The 21,285-nt window shown below is 48.9% G+C and overlaps 1 protein-coding gene across 10 annotated transcripts in view; it reads right to left on the minus strand.

The window, feature by feature from the left end:
* Positions 1–21,285, minus strand: part of ATP2B2 (ATPase plasma membrane Ca2+ transporting 2) — a 354,644-nt gene that overhangs the window by 81,372 nt on the left and 251,987 nt on the right. The gene's annotated exons all lie outside the window — the stretch shown is intronic.

A 21,285-nucleotide genomic window follows, 5' to 3' on the forward strand; every position in this document is an offset into this window, starting at 1 on the left:
GCCCAGGAGAGACACACACGTTCCGGGAATCATCCACATGGCGGAGGGAGGAGAGAAGGGGAGAGAGGCAAAAACAAGGCAGGGGGCTGGCAGGCACCCACCAGGAGCCCGGCGCCCAGTGTTTGCTCTGGCCCAGAGGGTCTTGTGAACAGCGACACTAGCGTGCTGGGGTTGGAGGACTGGAACATTCTGCTGTTACAGCTGTGGGGCCTCGTGATCTAATAACTACTATCATAGATAAGCTACCACATCGCAGGTTCTAGAACTCCAATAGTCTGTCGTTCATTCGCTCATTCATCCAGTTATTCATTCAACCCGTGCTCTCGCTGCTGGAGGCCCGGCCAGTGTGGGCACTGGGGAGTGTCCCGCGAAGGGAAAAGCCCCACACTCAGGGATGCAGGAGCTCAGCGGTCCTGGGAGTCCCCCAGTCTACGGTTCAGGGGTACAGGACATGGGCATGCCTCCTGTCTGGGTTTCTAGGTGCTGATGCCGACAGTGAGACACCCACCTACCGCCGCCAAGAGCCGGACTGGCGAGACCTCGTGGGAGAGCTGGGGGTGCCTCGTTCCCAAGGAAACTCCACACCTGCCTTGCCTATCAGAGCAGATAAGCACTGGAGATCCGCAGTCCTGCCTGTGCACGGGAGGGAGGAGCCCGAGCTGAGTTATGCCCATTTCACAGAGGAAGAGACCAAGGCCTTCATGAGACCCAGAGGTGGCCTTGACGCCGCTCCTGGGACCTGAGAACCCAGGCCAGCCCTGTTCTAAGCACATGGAAATGTTGCCCCCAGGCTCTTGTGCTGTGGTGGCATCTGGGAGCTCCATATCCAGAGCAAGCAGGCACGACGTAGTATGATTCAGGGACTGCAGGGAGGTTCCTTGTCTTCCTTCCTTTGCCCAGTTCTACCCACAGACAATGTCTGAAATTCTTCCCTTTAACTAAAAGCTCCAATTCCTTTAGACTCCCTGGGAGGGGAAGCCATCATTGGTTCTGGACACCATAGTGTGAACGAGCTTCAGGCTTTTTCCTGGGAGTGGGTTTTGATGAGGGGAAGAAGGGAGAATCTGAGAGGGTGGTGGGCCTCTGAGGAAGGGGCTAGGCACAGTCAACAGTGGCCTGTTGCAGCAGTTAGCTATGCCTTTGGTCAGCCAGTTCCTTTCTCTGAGCCTCAGTTTCCCCATCTTGAAAATAGGAGAGTTCAGTAGAATGTACGGACCCTGAGGAGCCCAGGGATTTCAAGGTCTACAGGCCCTGAAGTGGTCTTGCTGGGGTCTGCTCACATTTTGGGGCTCCTCATAAGGTTTGGAGTAAATGAAGGTTTCACTAAGAAGAAGTTTGGTGACAGTGGGGCCAGCCCACCTCCTGGGCTCCTCCTGATTGATTCAAAGAGAGATGAGTCTTTGAATCTCCTGAGGGTCTGTGCTTCAAATGTTCTGGAGTCTACAGTGTGACCAGTAGAAAATATGGGTGTCCTCCAGGTCAGGGGGTCTAGCCATGGCTTAGAGGTTCTGTCATCTGGTTGTTCACAGGCCTAACATTGAGATCCTGGGTCCTGGGACAGAGCACAGGGCAGGAGCTGCAAATGAGAATAGCTGTGGGGTCGGGCAGGTTTTGTGAATGAGTGAAGTAGGTGGGTGGGAGGCAACAGGGAGTGATGGGGACTGGGGCAAAGTGAAGAATCTCAGCCCTTCTAAAGGGGACAGATATTTCTCATCTCCTGTGGGGGACTGTGGGCCCAGTGTGGTAGATTCTCTGGTCTTCTAAGACAAGCTGGACACCTGGAATTTGATGTAAAATTTCCCCATTAAAAACATTCCAGGGTTTCCCTGGTGGCACAATGGTTGAGAATCTGCCTGCCAATGCGGGGGACACGGGTTCGAGCCCTGGTCTGGGAAGATCCCACATGCCGCGGAGCAACTGGGCCCATGAGCCACAATTACTGAGCCTGCGCGTCTGGAGCCTGTGCTCCGCAACAAGAGAGGCCGCGATAGTGAGAGGCCCGCGCACCACGATGAAGAGTGGCCCCCGCTTGCCACAACTAGAGAAAGCCCTCGCACAGAAACGAAGACCCAACACAGCCATAAATAAATTAAAAAACAAAAAACAAAAAAAAATTCCAGGGCCAAACACAACATATCCAAAACTGGATTTAGCCCGTAGGTGGCTAGTTTGCGACCAAGTACCAAGAACTCAGGTGGGGCTTGGAGTCAGATGTCATGGGCTCAAATCCCAACTTGGAGTGACTTTGGGTAAGTGACCTCACCACCAGTGCCTCAGTTTCCCCTGCTGTAAAATGTGGGCCACGGCGGGGCCTACCTCACAGGGGCAGGACGAGGCTTTGGCAGGCTGTCCCTGTAAGGTGCCTAGTGCTATGCCAGGCATCAGGTGAGGATATCGGGTTATTATTGTCCGGTCTTAGGAGGTGGAGTAATTAATCACGACCTCCTGGAGGAGGAAGACTGCAGGAAGACTTCCTCCCAATAAGATGGGGAGGAGGGCGGTCAAGGTGAGGACAGGCACAGTGGAAGGCCATGTGACTGCAGACAAGCTACTTCCCTCTGGACCTCAGTTTCCCCACACGTGACACGAAGGATGGGCTTGGCTGAAGGCCGGGGACTGGTAGCTCTGATACCTTATATCCAAAGACAGTTTTCTTGATAACACGTGGACGCAATACCACTAGTTTATGTGCACACATGTGGGTGTGGCACAGAATGGGACCAGCCGCTGTGAGCAGTCACAGACACTGTGTCCCTCTAGCCATCGTGACACACATGGACATAAATTTCTCCACTGATTTAAGTCCCCAAGTCTGGCTGAGTTTCCACCCCTATCTCCGCTGTAGGAATTCCTAGACCCGTGAAATCTGTCAGCCCATGGCTCCAGAATTTCTATGTAGGCAGGAAAGTGGGTGCTGGCAGGAGGCTGGGAGTGGGTGGTGAGGATCTGGTTGGAAGCTGGGTGGCCAGGATTTCATCTAGAATCTGTGAAGATATAAATTATCTGTATCAAAGAAACGGGGGTGGGGCGGTCCAGTGGAGGTGAAGGCCCTGAACAGGGCTGCCCGATAAAATACAGGATGACCAGTTAGATCTGAATTTCAGATAAACAGCAAATAATTTTTTAGTATAAGTTATGTCCCCTATAATACTGGGGACATACTAATAAAAATTATTTTTTACCTGGAATTCAAATTTCACTGGATATCCTGTATTTCACGTTGTTAAATCTAGCAACCCTACCCCTAAAGCACCCCCCATCCCCTCCCCCCTGGTTCCCCCATTGTTGGAGCAGGACAAGTTCTGTGGTCAGCCAGTCTCACTCTCCCATTTGACAGGCAGGAAAACTGAGGCCCAGAGATGGGGAAATGACTTGGCCCAGATACGGTGATTCAGCTGCAGAGCCGGGGCTGGACTCCTGACTCCTGGCCCAGGCCCTTTTCACCAAGGGAGGGGCTTCTCATCTTGCTCAAATGAGAAGTGAGTGAGCTTTAAAAAACTAAGCCTTACTGCACACACAAAAGTATGGACATTTCATACTCTCTCTCTCTGTCAACCTCATTTAAGAGATTTGATTCAGACTGTCCTGAGGTGACCTCTGAGTAGCCTTTATCTCATCTCCTTGGAAAAAGGGAGGCCAGAAAAGCCATTTTTCTCTCCTCCTGCAAAGGGTTCTTGATGGTTGAATGCAGACATCTGAGATGTCATCATGAGAGGAGCTTCCCTATCTTTCCAGGAGGGGGCGCTCTGCAGAGCAGCTGCCTGCAGCCTCAGGGCAGCTTTCAGAAACAGAGGGACCAAATTCCAGTCTCAACCTGCCACTAACTGAGACTTTGGGCAAGTGGCACCCCTTCTCTTGGAACCTCAGTTGCCTCATCTGCAAATTGGGGCAGAGGGACAACCCTCTGCTCTGCCTGCTGGGGTGAAGGTGAAAGGCCGTGCAATGTGGGAAATGCCTGGCACACAGTAGGTGCCCAGAATCTGGGCAGAAAATCCCTTTGAACTCATATGCCACCCCCATACGGCACTGCCAGCAGTGGCAGAGTATTCGTCTTTTTACTGTTCTGTGACCTTGAGTGACCCCTTTAGAGATGCAGGACCTACACCCACCCCCTCCCCCCCGCCGCCCCATTCCCTCCACTATGTTGGGGCTGCAGACAGTGAGGCATTAAATGCACACATACGTGCTCTTAGGTGATCATCGCTTTACATGTGGCATGCATTCACTTCGCCTGGCCATTCTATAAGATGGCAATTATAAACTCCATTCCATGGATGGAAAAACTGAGGCTCATAGAGGTAAGGTGACTTGCTCAGGGTCACATAGCTAAATCTGGGATGTGAACCCAGGTCTCTGAGGCTTCACAGCTGTACTATTTCTACATCATGCCAGGATGCCTATTTTAGGGCCCAGGACCTAAAAGCTAACAACACCACCGTTCTCCTTGTTCTCGAGACAGCCTTTGGCTATAAACAGAGACTTGGCAATAGACAAGAGTTAGCTCCCAGGGATGCCAAGCACCTGAAGAAAATGGGAAAATTTAGTCACCAGGCTGGGTGTTGCTAAATATTTCTGTTGTCGCTGCGGTGTAGGTTCCTCCATTAGCATAAATAAAAGTCTTATATTTTGAAAGAAAAAAACCCTCATAAGCCCTTCAAAAGCTACAACATTTATAGAAAAATGCATTTCTGTCTTTGGAAAGTGAGTGGGCTAAATCAACCATGGTGCATCCAGTCCATAAAATACTATGCAACAATTTTTAAAAATGCAATCCATTTACATGTACTAACATAGTACAAACTGAGTGAAAAAAGCAAGTTGCAGAGCAATGTGTGTAGTTTGATTCCATTTATGTAGAACAGAAAACTCGATAAAACCATAGTTTATATTTTCTATGGGTACATATATATGTAAATATGTAGCAAAATGTCTGTAAGGATCTGCTCCAAACCCATGACAGTGGGACCTCTGGGGAGGAAAAGGGCACTCTGATTGGTTGCAGTGGTTGGGACTCTAGCTTTGACTGAAATATTTTGATTTTAACCAGGAGAATGTATTCATGTTTTATTTGAATGATTCAAAGTTTAATTTGAAGGGGGAAATCAATATGTACTGTAAGAAAATACATGTTTATTTCCATGTAACCTTTAGACATGAACTTGGAGACAAATATTCCTGGGTTAAAATCCTGGCTTCAACACTTAGTACCTGTGTGTACCTCCGCCCAAAGAAATACTTAACTCAGATCCAACCACTCCCCTTCACTACCTGCATATTAGTCGTAGCCATCTCCCTGCTGCTACCCTCAATCCATTCTCCACCTAGTGGTCAGAGGGATGGTTTAAAAGCATAAAGTGCACTGTGTGAATGTCAGGTCCTTGCTGAAGATGCTCCAGGGGCTTCATTGCACAGAGAAAATCCACTCTCCTTGCCCAGATCTGGAAGGCCCTGTACAGTGTGGTCCCTGCCTTCTTCTGAAGTCTTATCACCCCCTCCCCACCACTATACTCCAGTGCCACCAGCCTCTGTAGTACGGCTTCAACACAGTGCCCTCCTGCCTCAGAGCCTTTGCATGTGCTGTTCCCTCTGCCTGGAATCCTCTTCCCCTCACTTGCATCTAACTCAGCTGAACCTGTCTCTCTCCCTGCCCAGGTTGGACCCCTTTTTGAATGCTCCCATACCTCACTGAAAATCCCTTTCATTTTAATTTTTATTTTAATAATTAATAACGTAATTGGTTTTTCTTAATGTTGGACTCTCCTGCTGACTCTAAGCACCATGAGGGCAGGGCCTGCATCTGTCTTGGTCTGATACACACTAGCTGTTCAATAAACAGGTGCATAGGAAGAAAGGAGGTGAGGAGGGCGCAATACTTAACTCCAAAGCAGTGTCTGCTCTGAGGTATTTTCGGGCTGAGGCCGGGGTTGGGGGGCAGGGGAGATACTCAGGGTCTCCTCCTGTGTCCAAGGCGGTGGTCTCGTCTGTCTTTCTTGCAGATGAGAGGGATGGAGAAGCCTCGAACCAGATCTCCACAAAAGGACTTGTTGGGGAAACACCCATGTCCAGCCTCAGCCTCACCCTGTGGCATCCCTCACACTTAGGGAGGTGCCTGAAGTTACTGGGGGAAACTGTTGGTGAGATCCAGTATCTGACATAAACACCAGGAAAGGAGAGGCCTTCATTTCTGTGATAGTAGCTTCTCCTACTCTTCAAAAAGGCAGCTTTATTGAGGACCAGGAGGCGTCTCTTAGAAATAGAGTCTCTCTCAGGATGAAAGAATTCTGGGGGGGATGGGAGAGACGGGAGCAGGGGAGGAGGACGGTGGTGTGACAGTTTTCACCCATGAAGACCCCAGAAAGCAGAGAGTAACTCCCTTGTAAAAGTTTTAGGAAATGGGTCCCCATCCCTGATCTTATTTGGGCCTCTCGACTCTGCAGAGCGTGTGTTAAGAGGTCCATGTTGCAGATGAGGAAACCGTGGTTCACAGAGGTTCAGGGACCGACCTGAGTTCGCATACCTAAACCTCAAAACAGTGATGATACTCATGTTTTCCCTGTGATGGCATTTTGTTATCCCCATTTTACAGATGGGGAAACTGAGGCATGGGGATGTCAAGAAACCTATCCTCTGGAGGGCAACTCCAAATCTGTCTGAATCTAGAGTCTACGTCTGAACCACTGTATCATGACCCCCAGAACATGAACCTGGGTCTCTTCACCATATGTAACCAGTGCAAGCTCTTCCAACCAGGCTGATCCTCATGAGGGAGGCTGGAAAGGCATCATGAATAGCCCCATTTTACAGATGAGGAAACTGAGGCACAGGGAGGGGAGAAAGTGACTCTCCCCAAGATGAATCCTTGAGAGCTCAGGGATCCGCACTCTGGGCCATCCACAGCCGCACTCTCCCTCCTCTGAAGAGGAATGTTTCAAAGCCTTGAACCCTGACATGCTCCTTGCACTTGGGTCACCTGGCAGGTTCTGAGCACCTGAAAGGCTGTATGGCTGGAAGCTTAAGGAGGTCTGTGGAATCAGGTAGACCTGAGTTTGAATTCTGGCTTTGTCACTTTCTAGCTATATGACCTTAACCAAGTTATTTACATAAACAGTCCTGGACCTTGGTTTCCTCATCTGTGCGAGGGGGATAACTGGTACCTATTTCCTCGGGTGATGTACATAATGCACGCAGCATTGCACTTGGTGCAGGGAAATACCTTGATGAATGGAAATCATTATTGGTACTATTATTATCTGCTAAGGAGCTGTGACATTTGTTTTTGTGTCCAGGGCCACAGCCCCTTGGTCCTCTGTGACTCCAAGCTGCAGCCGTGGTGGGCAGCTCTGGAGCACACTGGCCGTACCCCCATGTGCGCCCCCCCCGAATTTGTCTTCTGCTTCAGGGCTCTTCCTGTAGCTGGGTGTTCACTGGGTGTCCCCAAGCAGAGGGCCCAGAAGTGCCGGCAGTTACCCAGACCACACCCAGCGGGAGCTGGGAGTCAGATGCCCCAGGCTTGCACCCTTAGAGGGACAATTCTGAGGTGCATCCCACACACTCCCTGCAAAGGTCCAGCGGGGCTGAGCCCCCATTGCCCGCAGCAGTAACCAGCTCACCAGCACACCTCCCATCGGCATTTCTCTCTTCCCTGCTTTCCTCTCCTTGCTCTCTCACTCCCGAGATGTATCCCAGACACGCTACCTGCACCCCATCCTCGACTCACACTGCTTTTGGGGAACCCAAACAAAGACAGGTCGTTGGGGAGTCAGCACGTGAGAAAGCCGGGGGTCTGGAGTCCCATCTTGATTTTCCTCCAATCTCTGGCCGTGTGACCTCTCTGGGCCTCTGCTTCCTCTCAACTGAGGGGCTGGGATTAGCCCTCTGAGGGCCCTGCTTGCTCAAAAATTCCGAGATCCTCCTGCACACTTGTCTTGTAACCGTATCATCCATTCATAAAACCATTAAGCTTTTACGAGGGGCCTTCTAAGGCTGCTCCGTCAGCCTGTGTCCCCGCACTCAGCGGAGGTGCTGCCAACCGGGGGAGGGGGCGAGCCTGCCCTGTGCGGAGGCACACCGGGCACAGGGTGCCCACCGATGATGTCACTTTGGTGGAAAACCTCTTATCTCCTCTTGCTCTACCTCCAGTGCGCCTGCGCTCTCTCTGCCTGGCCGTTTGCCTGCCTGGCCGCCCTTCTGGCCCTCCTCCTCCTGGGATGGGTCACTGTGCCTTCCTCAGGAAGCCACCCCTGACTGGCCCCACTCTGATCTAGTGGCCCCTCTACACTGCTCATCCCCCACGGAAGTTATTAAGTGGTATTTTATTTTTGACAGTTCTATATTTTTATTGTAATTTATCCCTTCTCTGAAATCATGCTATTTGTACCCTTAAGGCTGAACATTTTGTACTTTGTATTTTATTATTTATTTTTTGTTTGTTTTTTTAACATCTTTATTGGAGTATAATTGCTTTACCATGGTGTGCCAGCCTCTGCTGTATAACAATGTGAATCAGCTATACGTATACATATATCCCCATATCTCCTCCCTCTTGCGTCTCCCTCCCACCCTCCCTATCCCACCCCTCTAGGTGGTCACAAAGCACCGAGCTGATCTCCCATGCTATGCGGCTGCTTCCCACTAGCTATCCATTTCACACTTGGCAGTATTTATAAGTCCATGCCACTCTCTCACCCCGTCCCAGCCCACCCCTTCCCCTCCCCGTGTCCCCAAGTCCACCCTCTATGTCTGCGTCTTTATTCCTGTTCTGCCCCTAGGTTCTTCAGAACCTTTTTTTTTTTTTTTTTAGAGTCCATATATATGTGTTAGCATATGGTATTTGTTTTTCTCTTTCTGACTTACTTCGCTCTGTATGACAGACTCTGTGTCCATCGACCTCACTACAAATAACTCAATTTCGTTTTTTTTTATGGAGGTATTAAGTGGTATTTTAACTGACTCCTGCGATTACTTAATTTTGAGCTCCTGAAAGGCAAGACCTGTGTCATTTCATTTTGTGTCCTCGGTTATGGCTGGCACACAGGAAACACTCACTGTGTGCTTGTGGAGGAAAAACAGAGGGAGGGGAGAGAGAGGGGGAGGGAGCAAGAAAGGGGGAGAAGAAGGGAGGGGGGATCACTGGCTGTGAAAACACTTGGGGCAATAGCTCTAATGCTCAATCACAACATAGATACGCAACCCTCTGGTTAAATCACTCGTCCTCACCATCATCACAGGCAACACTTAGTGTTTACTCTGTGCCAGGTTCTGTGCTAACTGCGTTCACATGTACAAACTCATTTAATCCTCCAAGTGGCTCCTTGCAGGAGATGCTATTATCACCCCATTTTACACACAACTAGGAAGTGACAGAGCTAGAACTGAACCCAGGGAAGCCGGCTTGAGTCCTGTTCTGAACTAGTACGTGTGCGGCCTCATTCGTTCGTTCGTTCATTCATTTATTCATTCAGTAAACTGTGACTGTGCACCTCCCTGCACCAGCATCCCACCAAGCACCAGTCACACACTGGTGAGCAGAAATGTCACTTCCCACCCTCCCTGGCTTTTCTACACCCACCTGGGGGCCTAACTGTGTAGTGCTGTTGCCATACATGGCCTCATAATCTTCCGGGGGCAGGTGAGATATGCACTTAATTTGGATCCTCTGGGCTTAGAACTGTGTGGTCACAGCCTCCAACAACTAACCATGGCTCCGGCTGTACCACTTTCCACAGCTGTGTGACCTGCGACAAGTCACTCACCTTCTCTGGGCCTCTTGGTCTATAAAAAGGGGAGATCCTGCAGATCCCAGAGGGCTGATGAGAGGGTTATGTGAGGCAATGCCTGGCATAGAGTGCTTAGTATAGTGTGTGCATTGAGAATTATTCCCTACATGTACAGGTTAAAGGACTTCAACTACAGAAGCCAATAGCCTTTGCACACTCCATGGAGGAGGAAACTGAGGCTTGGGGAGGTGAAGTGACTTGTTCGAGCGCATGAAGCCATTAGCAGCATAACCAGGACTAGAAACCAGGTCTCGAGATGGCAAGACCCCATTCCCCTGCTGTTCTACGATGTAGGCTGTGCTCTGTGACACAGGCTCTTTCGGGACCAGCTAAGCGTTTGCGCCAGGAATCTATCACTGATGTTGATGCTTCGCTGCACACTGCTGGGCGTTCTTTTGTAGTTTAAATGTTTTGTGTGTCTCTCCAGTAACTTGACAAAGGCCACCTCTGTCGCTGCCCCCCGTGCAACAGAGAAGTGTCAGCACCGCTTTCATTTCAGGGGAAGGGCACTTCCCGTCCCCTCACTCAGGGGCCTGGCATGGCGGCGGGTGCAGCAGTGGGCTTGATAAAGATGCTTCATGGACCCAGCCTCACGCTAACACCAAGAGCACGGTGACCGCCGGGAAAACACACTCAGGGACTCCAGCTGGAGCAGACATGGTCGTCACCACATCCATCTCCTGATTAGCGGCAAAACCCAGTGCTGTCTCTCTCTAGAAACCTGCCACATTCTCTCTGAAGTGTTTTATTTAGAAGTGCGTTGCTTTGGGACAGTGCGCCTCCTTTAGCAAGCTGTTTCTGTAGTTTTGCTAACTCTGAGCGCTAGAGAAGTTCTGTGTGCCTGCTTTTAGGAACCTGGTTCTTGTGAGGTTTGAGGGCCCACGGGTCCCCGGCCCGCCCCGCGGTGCTGGTCCTGCTGGGAGGTGAGTCCACCCTCCTCTGGGGGTGGAGGGACGGTTACTCTGCTGACGAGCCATGCCCCTGCTCCTGCCAGGTTGGGGGCAGGGATGCTGGCAGGTCGACTATGATGCTTTCTTGATAACTGGAAGGTGACAGAACACTCTCTCTTTTTTCTAGCTGTTAAGCTGGCTGTGAAGGAGGAAGGGTCGCCGGGGCCAGTCACCCGTGAAGCCATAGATGGCTCTGAGGCCAGCTCTTGCCTTAGTTTTCCAGGCTGTAAGCTCCATGGTGGAGACTGTCCTGTTACTTCGAATAGAGCCCAGCACATAGTAAGTGCTCATGAAACAGGCGTGGCATGAATGGCGGGCAGGCCACAGAGCCCACAGTAGGAGAGAAGCACGCTCCCTAGAGTCTTCACCAAACAATAAAACTGAAGTCTGTTGAGAATAGTTAGGCTTCTCAGGAAAGTTATCAAACTGTACCCTCAGAATATTATTCTTCATAAGAATGGATGCTTTTCCACTAATTGGAATGAATGAATAATAATAGCTGAGTGATTTTGCTTAAAAAAGCGTTCCTTAAACCATAAACAAGACGAAAACACAACCCTCAGAATGGGAGAAAATATTTGCAAACGAATCAACGGACAAAGGATTAATCTCCAAAATATATAAACAGCTCATTCAGCTCAATATTAAAGAAACAAACAACCCAATCTAAAAATGGGCGGAAGACCTAAATAGACATTTCTCCAAAGAAGACATACAGATGGCCAAGAAGCACATGAAAAGATGCTCAACATCACTAATTATTAGAGAAATGCAAATCAAAACTACAGTGAGGTATCACCTCATACCAGTTAGAATGGGCATCATCAGAAAATCTACAAACAACAAATGCTGGAGAGGGTGTGGAGAAAAGGGAACCCTCTTGCACTGTTGGTGGGAATGTAAATTGATACAGCCACTATGGAGAACAATATGGAGGTTCCTTAAAGAACTAAAAATAGAACTACCATATGACCCAGTAATCCCACTACTGGGCATATACCCAGAGAAAACCATAATTCAAAAAGACACATGCACCCCAATGTTCACTGCAGCACTATTTACAATAGCCAGGTCATGGAAGCAACCTAAACGCCCATCGACAGACGAATGGATAAAGAAGTTGTGGTACATATATACAATGGAATATTACTCAGCCATAAAAAGGAACGAAATTGAGTCATTTCTTGAGATGTGGATGGATCTAGAGACTGTCATACAGAGTGAAGTAAGTCAGAAAGAGAAAAACAAATATCATATATTAACGCATGTATGTGGAACCTAGAAAAATGGTACAGATGAACCGGTTTGCAGGGCAGAAGTTGAGACACAGATGTAGAGAACAAACGTATGGACACCAAGGGGGGAAAACCGCGGTGGGGTGGGGATGGTGGTGTGCTGAATTGGGCGATTGGGATTGACATGTATACACTGATATGTATAAAATTGATGACTGATTAAAAAAAAAAAGATATACAGAGTGGATAAAAAAGAATAATAAAAAAAAAGGGTTCCTTAAAAAAAAAACTCTTAAAGAGTTTACGTGTTTATAAAGATAGAACTACCACACAACCCAGCAATCCCACTACTGGGCATATACCCTGAGAAAACCATAATTCAAAAAGAGTCGTGTACCACAGTGTTCATTGCAGCTCAATTTACAATAGCCAGGACATGGAAGCAACCTACGTGTCCACTGACAGGTGAATGGATAAAGAAGATGTGGCACATATATACAATGGAATATTACTCAGCCATAAAAAAACGAAATTGAGTTATTTGTAGTGAGGTGGATGGACCTAAAGATTGTCATACACAGTGGAGTAAGTTGGAAAGAGAAAAACAAATACTGTAGCTAACACATATATATGGAAACTAAAAAAAAAAAAAAAAGGTTCTGAAGAACGTAGGGGCAGGACAGGAATAAAGACACAGATGTAGAGAATGGACTTGAGGACATGGGGAGGGGGAAGGGTAAGCTGGGATCAAGTGAGAGAGTGGCATGGACATATATATACACTACCAAATGTAAAACAGATAGCTAGTGGGAAGCAGCCACCTAGCACAGGGAGATCAGCTCGGTGCTTTGTGACCACCTAGAGGAGTGGGATAGGGAGAGTGGGAGGGAGATGCAAGAGGGAGGGGATATGGGGATATACGTATATATATACATAGCTGATTCACTTTGTTATACAGCAGAAACTAACACACCATTGTAAAACAATTATATTCCTATAAAGATGTTAAAAAAAAAAAGGAGTTTAAGTGTTTAAACTCTGTAAGCCTTTAAAGTCTTTCTTACAGACGGAAAATTCATGGTTCTGATCTGGACCTCAGGTGGTTTATACCTGATCTTAACTTCGAGGCCTCCCTGTTCTCACCTCTGCTCCTTCATCAGCCCCTTTCTTCTTCTGTTCTGGCTTTCAGAGAGTGGTCCAATCTGAAGGCTCCCCTTGCCACCCCTAGGACAGGGGCCACAAATAAGTTTCATCTTGCAAGTCAACTGTGATTGATTACCAGGGGTTACCTGGAGTTGAATTTGAGGAGTCTGAGCATGGAGATTGATTAGTGATGTCTGCCACAGATGTGGGTTCAGGATGTGGGGGCTTGTGTTTCAGGTATTCACGGTGTCTCTCATCTTGTCCTCTTTCTCTTTCAATCCCTGGGCCAAGATGTTAAGGGGCCCACAAGGTAGCCCCACCTGGTTGTTTTATTTACATCTCCAATTCAGGAGGTCTAAGACCAAGCTCTTTGTTTCCTTCAAATCTATCCCTCCTTCAGACCATACCGACCAGCCTCCCTGGGACTTCTTGGGTTTGACCTTTCTTGTTCACTCTTGAGGTCATCACCTGAGTTCGGGACCCTAGCGTCTCTCATTTGGCCCTTTCTGCAATGGCTCCTTGGCGGATCTCCCTCCCAGAACCACCACCCTCTGACCCACAGTGAATGCTGCTCTGATCCCCCTTAAGTGTCCATTAGACATTTATTTCCCCACTCTGGAAGTCGCAATGGCTCTAAATGTTCAACAAGTAGTGTCTAACATCCCCTGTTGAACAGTTAAGACTAATCTCTCTCTCTCATTCATTCATTCACTTTTTTTTTTAACATCTTTATTGGAGTATAATTGCTTTACAATGGTGTGTTAGTTTCTGCTGTACAACAAAGTGAATCAGCTATACGTATACATATATCCCCATATCCCCTCCCTCTTGTGTCTCCCTCCCACCCTCTTTATCCCATCTCTCTAGATGGTCACAAAGCACCGGGCTGATTTCCCTGTGCTATGCAGCTGCTTCCCACTAGCTATCTATTTAACATTTGGTAGTGTATATATGTCCATGCCACTCTCTCACTTTGTCTCAGCTTACCCTTCCCCCTCCCCGTGTCCTCAAGTCCATTCTCTACATCTGTGTCTTTATTCCTGTCCTGCCCCTACGTTCTTCATAACCATTTTTTTTTTTTTTAGTTTCCATATATATGTGTTAGCCTACAGTATTTGTTTTTCTCTTTCTGACTTACTTCACTCTGTATGACAGTCTTTAGGTCCATCCACCTCACTACAAATAACTCAATTTCATTTTTTTATGGCTGAGTAATATTCCATTGTATATATGTGCCACATCTTCTTTATCCATTCACCTGTCGATGGACACGTAGGTTGCTTCCATGTCCTGGCTATTGTAAATTGAGCTGCAATGAACATTGTGGTACATGACTCTTTTTGAATTATGGTTTTCTCAGGGTATATGCCCAGTAGTGGGATTATTCATTCTTTTATTCCCCTTTCTTCTTTGTTCACATATTTATTAATTAAACATTCCATCACTGCATCCAAAATGTCATATATGTATTGTCTCCTAAGGACACAAAAATAAATACTTTCCCTGCAGCTTCAAATCCTGCAGGTGCTGATGCAGTCCTGTTTTCCTGTGGTAGATAAGTCCAGTCCAAGCAAGGTATGTGAAATTCACAACCCCGCCCAGGTTATTAGTTCCCTTAATGCCCATGTTATTCCTGCTTTGAGGAGCTCGCAGTCTGGGGTGGGGACAGACACCTAAAAAATTCATTCTAATTCCAGGTGATAAAGTGCCACCTGAAATGCCTCTCCTTCTACCTTTGGTTCCTTTTCCAGGCCTGGGTCTGTCTCCTTTCCTCTGGGGTCTGCCTCAATGCCACCCTCTCCCAGCATCTTTCTCTTCTCTCATAGTACCCACCACACCCTGGTAAATATTTCGATGGCCTGCTTGGGTCTATTTGCCACCACTCCCTTTCCACCAGCTCCAGATCTTTACCTCATTTCTGTATAAGGCAAACTATCCAGCACACAGTAGGGTCCCAATACGAGCTGAACTGATTCAACTTCAGTTTTTGAGTAAATCTCTCATGTGTTCTATTTCTCCTCGCTGACCCCCAATCTGATCTCTCAGACAGGCCATCCACCCATTTGCTTTGGTACTGGGCTTGGGGCCGGACTGCCTGCCTCTGCCACTTACAGGATGGGTATGTTAACCCCCAGGTGCTTCAGTTTTCCCATCTTTAAAATGGGGATTTTGATAGTAACTGCCTCATAGGCTTGCTGTGAAGATACACTGAGTTATTGTTTGTTAATGTGCTTAGAACAGTATTTGGCACAAGGTAAAAGTGTGGGCCACTATTATGGTCATAAAGGGCTTTCACTACATAGGTCCTTCTCTTTATTTTTCCTGTGGGCCTGAACTCATCTCATGTTTGTTTGGAGTTGTCACCCTCTCCTGTTAGCACTTACTTTGCATTTTGTCCCCCTCATCATGAGTCCCTGGGGTTCTCCTGCCCGGCTGGGAGGGTCTGGATCTTGAGGAGTTATGGAGAGGGGAGGGTGGGTGGACCTGCCACTGCCGTCTGGGAAGAATCATTGCCCCCACCACTCACTGGGTCACACCTGGTTGCCTAGCAACCAGCAACACACATCTCTGCCTCCGCCTGTAATTATACAGGGAAACAAAATGTTTCCGATGAACCCTCAAATCACACTCCATTGAGTTCTGTTCAGCCCGTGGCCCAGCAACAAAACCAAAAGGAACAGAACAAAGCAGCAAGACCTTTGGGGACAGGGCATTGTGCTAGGAGACCAGAGCTGGGTTTCTGGCCATGCTGACCCCTCACTGGCTGGGCGATGCAGAGACCCTCACTCAGGTCTGGTTTAAAAAGTGGCCCTGTCACCACCTCCTCCCTGGCTGAGCCATATCCACTCAGTGCCTTGGTCTCTCCTCACCTTCTGGAGTGCGGATTTGGTACCTGCTTTGTAGGGCCTGGCAAGAATGAACGAGATAACGTTATCATGTCCCTCTCCTGTTCTCAGCTCTCCGGCAGCTGCCCCACTTGAGAGGAAACCCCACAGCCTTCCTGCAGCTCCTGTGGTTGTCCAGCCCTCGCTGGCTTGCCCTAAGGCCCCCACTCCAAGCCTCTGTCCACACTTCCCCTCATTCCACAGGGCAGCCTTCCTTTCGTTCTCCAGGTCCTCTCTGCCTCCCGATCCCAGGATCTCAGACATCTCTCTGTTATTACTCCCCAGGCTCTTGCTTCTTTCCTCCAGAGCCCTTATTACAATGGATGATCTCAATTATTTTTCCATTTACTTGGCTTTTTTTCTTGCCACCCACACTCAAACACAAGCTCCACAAGGCCAGTAACATTTTTGGGTTCATTCGCTGCTGTATCTATCCCCAGGGCCTAGAACTATGTCCAGCACATAGTAAGTGTTCAAGAAACATCTACTGAATGAATGAATGAATGAATGAACAAATGAAAGAGCTTTCTGATGCCTGGAGCTTAATAGGTGCTTGGGAACTTCTAGCCTTTTGTTCCACTCTAGGTTTTTCTGCTGACACCTTCCAACTCCGTACTACTTGGTCCAGCATCGACTGGAGGCAATTCTTTCTTAGATATTTACAGCAGAAGGTAAAAATATCCATTAACTGAGAAACACGCTAGCATGAAATCATCATCCCTGGCACTTTTCAGGGACAAAACTTCAGGACAGAGCTGGCAGGACGTGTCCCAAGAGGCTCTGAAATTGCAATACCCGCAGATAGGAAAAAAACATCTAAGATCTGAGGGCGTCTAGAACACACTGAAGAGTGGGGACTTGGGCCAGGTGGGCCTGGGTTCGGATGTCACCTCTGCAACCTGTTGGCAAATGACCTTGGCACACGGTACCTCAGTTTCCTCATCTCTAAAATGGTAACAATATTGAAAAGAGATGCCATACATAAAAGGCACGTTCCCCAATCCCCACCATCCTCCAGTGCTCGGAATGAAACCTCGGGGCTGGAACTCACTGCAGCCCCAAGGCTGGTCTCCATCAGCCTCCCACATCGTGGCTGTACTTTCTTTGTTACTGTGCCAAAGCCAGAAACACGGCTGGCTCCCCGAGATGGTAATTGTTAGGACAATTTAGGAAACCTTTGGGGGAGACAGAAAAGCTGGCAGTTCCAGATCAAACAGCCAGCTGTCCCGGAAGCCCATTGTCAGAACATCACAGGGACACTTTTGCAGCCTGGCCTCACATTAACTGCAGCAGTCAGAAAACGGATTATTCCAAACCCCAGCGTTCACTCACTCAACACTTCCCCTTGTCTGGGTAATTAGATCTCCCAGGACTTCAAGAGGATGCTGGCAGCTTCATGCCAGCTCATGCATCCTTGAGGCTGGCAAGGGGGCAGCAGGACATGCATCTCTGTTAGATCACAGCCTCTCCCGGCTGGCACCCTCCCCCCGGGACCTGACCTCTAGGTGGGGATGAAAAGGACATACCTTTTCAGGTAAGGAAACAGTGGGAATGCAGGGAAGCTGGCCTGGTGCATGTACCGGGAGGTGGTGGAGACATTGCTGGCAGCTTTGGCCAGGGTTAGATTTTCTGGTATCTCCGTGATGCTCAAGCTGAGCTGGGCTGAGGGTTCTGGTTGGGGGCAGGTGGACTAGGGAGCCCTTAGCATGCTTACACATGTCACCATCACTCATATTTTCATTTATGCAGAATCCCTGCTAGGTGCTGAGGTTTCAGAGGCAAATGAGACTGCCCTTGTCCTCAGGAAGCTTAAGATACAAAAGTCTAGGATGGTGCCTGCCCACTCACCAGATATCCTATAGCTGCCTCTATCAAGTGGAAGGAAAACACTTGGGCCCTTTAGGAGTTGAGCCAAAATGTGGTAATTTACAAAGCTACCCTCTGCACTCTACAGTTTGCCTCTGCAGGGATATATATATATATTTTTTCCTTCAGTGGGGCTTGCCCAGGATTTCCCCACATGCCTCCTTCTCTGGGATGGGAACAGTTTGGTGACCACTTTTTCTCAATGAATACTCAGTGGTTTCTTGGGACTTGGCTCTCTCCCAGCTCACAGCTCCAGCTTCTAACAGACTAGGGAGCTCTTTTTCTGACACTGTGATTCCTCCAAACACATCCCAGCAAGGAAAGAGGTGGGGCAAGGGGCACAGGACTGGGAAAGTGAGGAGACCCAAGGACAAGTCCCAACTGTCACCCACTCACTGTGTGACCCCACGCGAGCCCTCTCTGAGTCTCAGTTTCTTTATTATGAGATGGGAGGCTGAAAATGCTTGTCTCCCAGGGCAGCCACCATAGAAATTAGCACACACTACACACGAGGACACCCTCCCAACCCAGAGGGCTGCATGTTAAACGTCTGCCAGCACAGCGCTGCCTGGAATCTTGAGCAATACAAGGACCCAAGACAGCTGGAGCAGATTCCACCCCCCCCCCACCCCCGCCCACATTCCCCAAGGACGCATTTGTTCTGTCAGTCCTGCCACCCATCCCTGCACGTCCCAATTTCCCTCGGTTTTCCAGCCTCTGCTCTGACACAGGGGGACCTGTTCTGCCCTCAGATCTGCAGTATGCTGCCCAGATGTCTTCTGTTGCTTACAACCAGCATGCCTTAGCTGACCCACCTTAGAACATCCCCAGCAGTGCAGAAGGAGAAGCTGAGAGAAAAACCATCACCCCTAATCTCACCCGTAACCACAACACCGGCACTTTCTGGATGTTTCTTTTCAGCCTTTTTTCCCTGCATCTGTTTCTATGGAGTTGTTGCCATGTACCATGCTACACCCTGCTTTTTTCACACTGCACTATATCACGAGCCTCATCCACACTGCTTCTTGTTCTCTGTAACAACAATTTCCCACATTGTTCCATCAGGCACATGGAGAAGCTGAAGGCGGCTTAATTGCTTTCCTAATGTTAGGCATTCAGGAATTACTTTAAAAAAATATCACACAGGGATGTGGTTAAAAAAAGCTGGGACTGCGGGTCAGGAGACCTGAGTTCTCATTTGGTTTTGTGCCAGACGGCTGTTGAGCTTGGGCAAGATCTTTCCCTCTCTGGGCCTCAGCGTCTTGAACCTATAATATGTAAATAATGATGATGATAGTGATAACAGTAATAACAATAATGGCAGTTTCCGTTCCCTGCAGGCTTCCTGCACTGAACTGTGTGTTCTTACTCACAGCAGCTCATTTGTTCCCTACAACGGATCACAAGCAAGTACTGTTTCACAGATGAGTAGACAGGTTCTGAGAGGTCAAGTCATTTGCTTCGCACAACACAGCTGGTAAGTAAGCGGCACAGCTGGGATCAGACCCAGGACGCCTGCTGCTGAACGCTTAGGATGTATCGCTGCTTCCTAATGCCCACTGTGTGATGGGCTCTCGGAGACATACGTGTTCACATGGAAGGGAGCTCGTCTGCCCTCACCACAGTCCTCATCTGTCCCCCTGTACATCCCCACTTTACAGGAGAGAAACCGTGGCTCCAAGCATAGAAGTGATTGTCTCAGGGAGAATGTTCTGGGTGGATTATGCCCCCCGCCCCAGTCCATATGCTGAAGTCCTAAGCCGCAGAACCTCAGAATGTGACCATATAGAGTCACTGCAGAGGTGAGTAGTTGCTAAGTTAAGATGAGGTCTTGAGGGTGAGCCCTACTCCAGTATGGCTGGTGTCCTTACGTAGAGGAAATTTGCAGTCAGAGACAGACACACACAGAGGGAAGACGATGTGAAGACACAAGGAGAGGACGATCACCTACAAGGTAAGAAGAGAAGCCTGGGACAGACCCTTCCCTCACAGCCCTCAGAAGGAACCAGCCCTGCCGAAACCTCGATCTCAGACTTCCAGCCTTCAGAATGGTGAGACAATACGTTTCTGTTGTTTAAGCCACTCAGTTTGTGGTCCTTCGTTATGGTGGCCCCTGGAAATGTATACAGCAGCAGGGCAGGGATGAATGAGAGCTGAGGTTTTGCGGGGAGGTGAGGAGGCTGCAATGGGGGCAGGGAAGAGGGACGTCTGCCCCCTTCACCATGTGCAGGGACGACTCGGGGGCCCCGGCCCTGGGTCAGGACCTCACCCACGGTACACCTGGGCAGGTCCCTTCCCTCCTGGCCCTCAGTGCACCCCGGGATTGCTGGCTGAGATGTTCCCTGAGAGCCACTCCAGACCTGTGGTCCCATGGGTTTGCGAGTCCCTCAGGCTATTGTCCCATCTGCCTTGACCCGACTGAGCTGGTGAGTGTAGGGGCAGCCCCAGGGAACGTTCTATTCTGCTACAGTAAGTCCCCTACATACGAACAAGTTCTATTCCGAGAGAGCATTCGTAAGTCCAATTTGTTTGTAAGTCCAACAAAGTTAGCCTAGGTACCCAACTAACACAGTTGGCTATATAGTACTGTACTGTAATAGGTTTATAACACTTTTCACACAAATAATACATAAAAAACAAACAAAAAAAATAAAGAAAAAGTTTTTAATCTTACAGTACCGTACCTTGAAAATTACAGTAGTACAGTACAACAGCTGGCATACAGGGGCACGTTCACATCTTTGAAAGTTTGCAACTTGAATGTTCGTATGTAGGGGACTTACTGTATTTTGTCCAGCAGAGGTTTCCCAAGATCTCATGCAGCAGCCTGTCCCTGGGGCTATTACTCCTTCATTATCCTCCTTGGACCCCTCCTGGCAACCCTTACTAACTGACTGCCTATCCAGTGTCAGACACCCTGATCACACCCTACCTGCAGGTGACACTCTGCTTCTACCTCTCTGACTTCTCCTGCTTTGCTGGTTGCCTGCTCCCTTAGCAGCTGGTGTTCCCCAAGGACCTGTGCTTGATGAGCACCCCAGGTGAATTCATTCCTGCACGTCTATTGACTGTACTCTCTGCCGGGCACTGTTCCAGGCACTAGTATACAGCAGTGAACAGCACAGGCCCAGATCTCTGCCCTCCCCCCATGCAGGTTTGGGACTTGTTAGCAGAGACAGGACTTCTCTGTAGGTGTCTTTGTCATCTAGATGTTCTGCCTCCGGGCCTGCCTTCCTATCCCCCGGGCCCTGAGGATGCACAGTGCCCAGCAGAGACCTCTCATTTCACCCCAGCCTTGCTCCTCTCCTTGCTGGCCCGTCTCCACCACAAGCGGCCAGCTGCTGTCTTGGAAACCGAGTCTGCATGACACTCTCGCCCTTGACCGTCTATCACAGGCTATGTTCTGCTGTATGGTGTGCCCTCCTCTTCA

Source organism: Balaenoptera physalus, assembly GCF_965194825.1.
Source record: "Balaenoptera physalus genome assembly, chromosome: 11".
In the NCBI taxonomy this organism is placed as follows: Eukaryota; Metazoa; Chordata; class Mammalia; order Artiodactyla; family Balaenopteridae; genus Balaenoptera; species Balaenoptera physalus.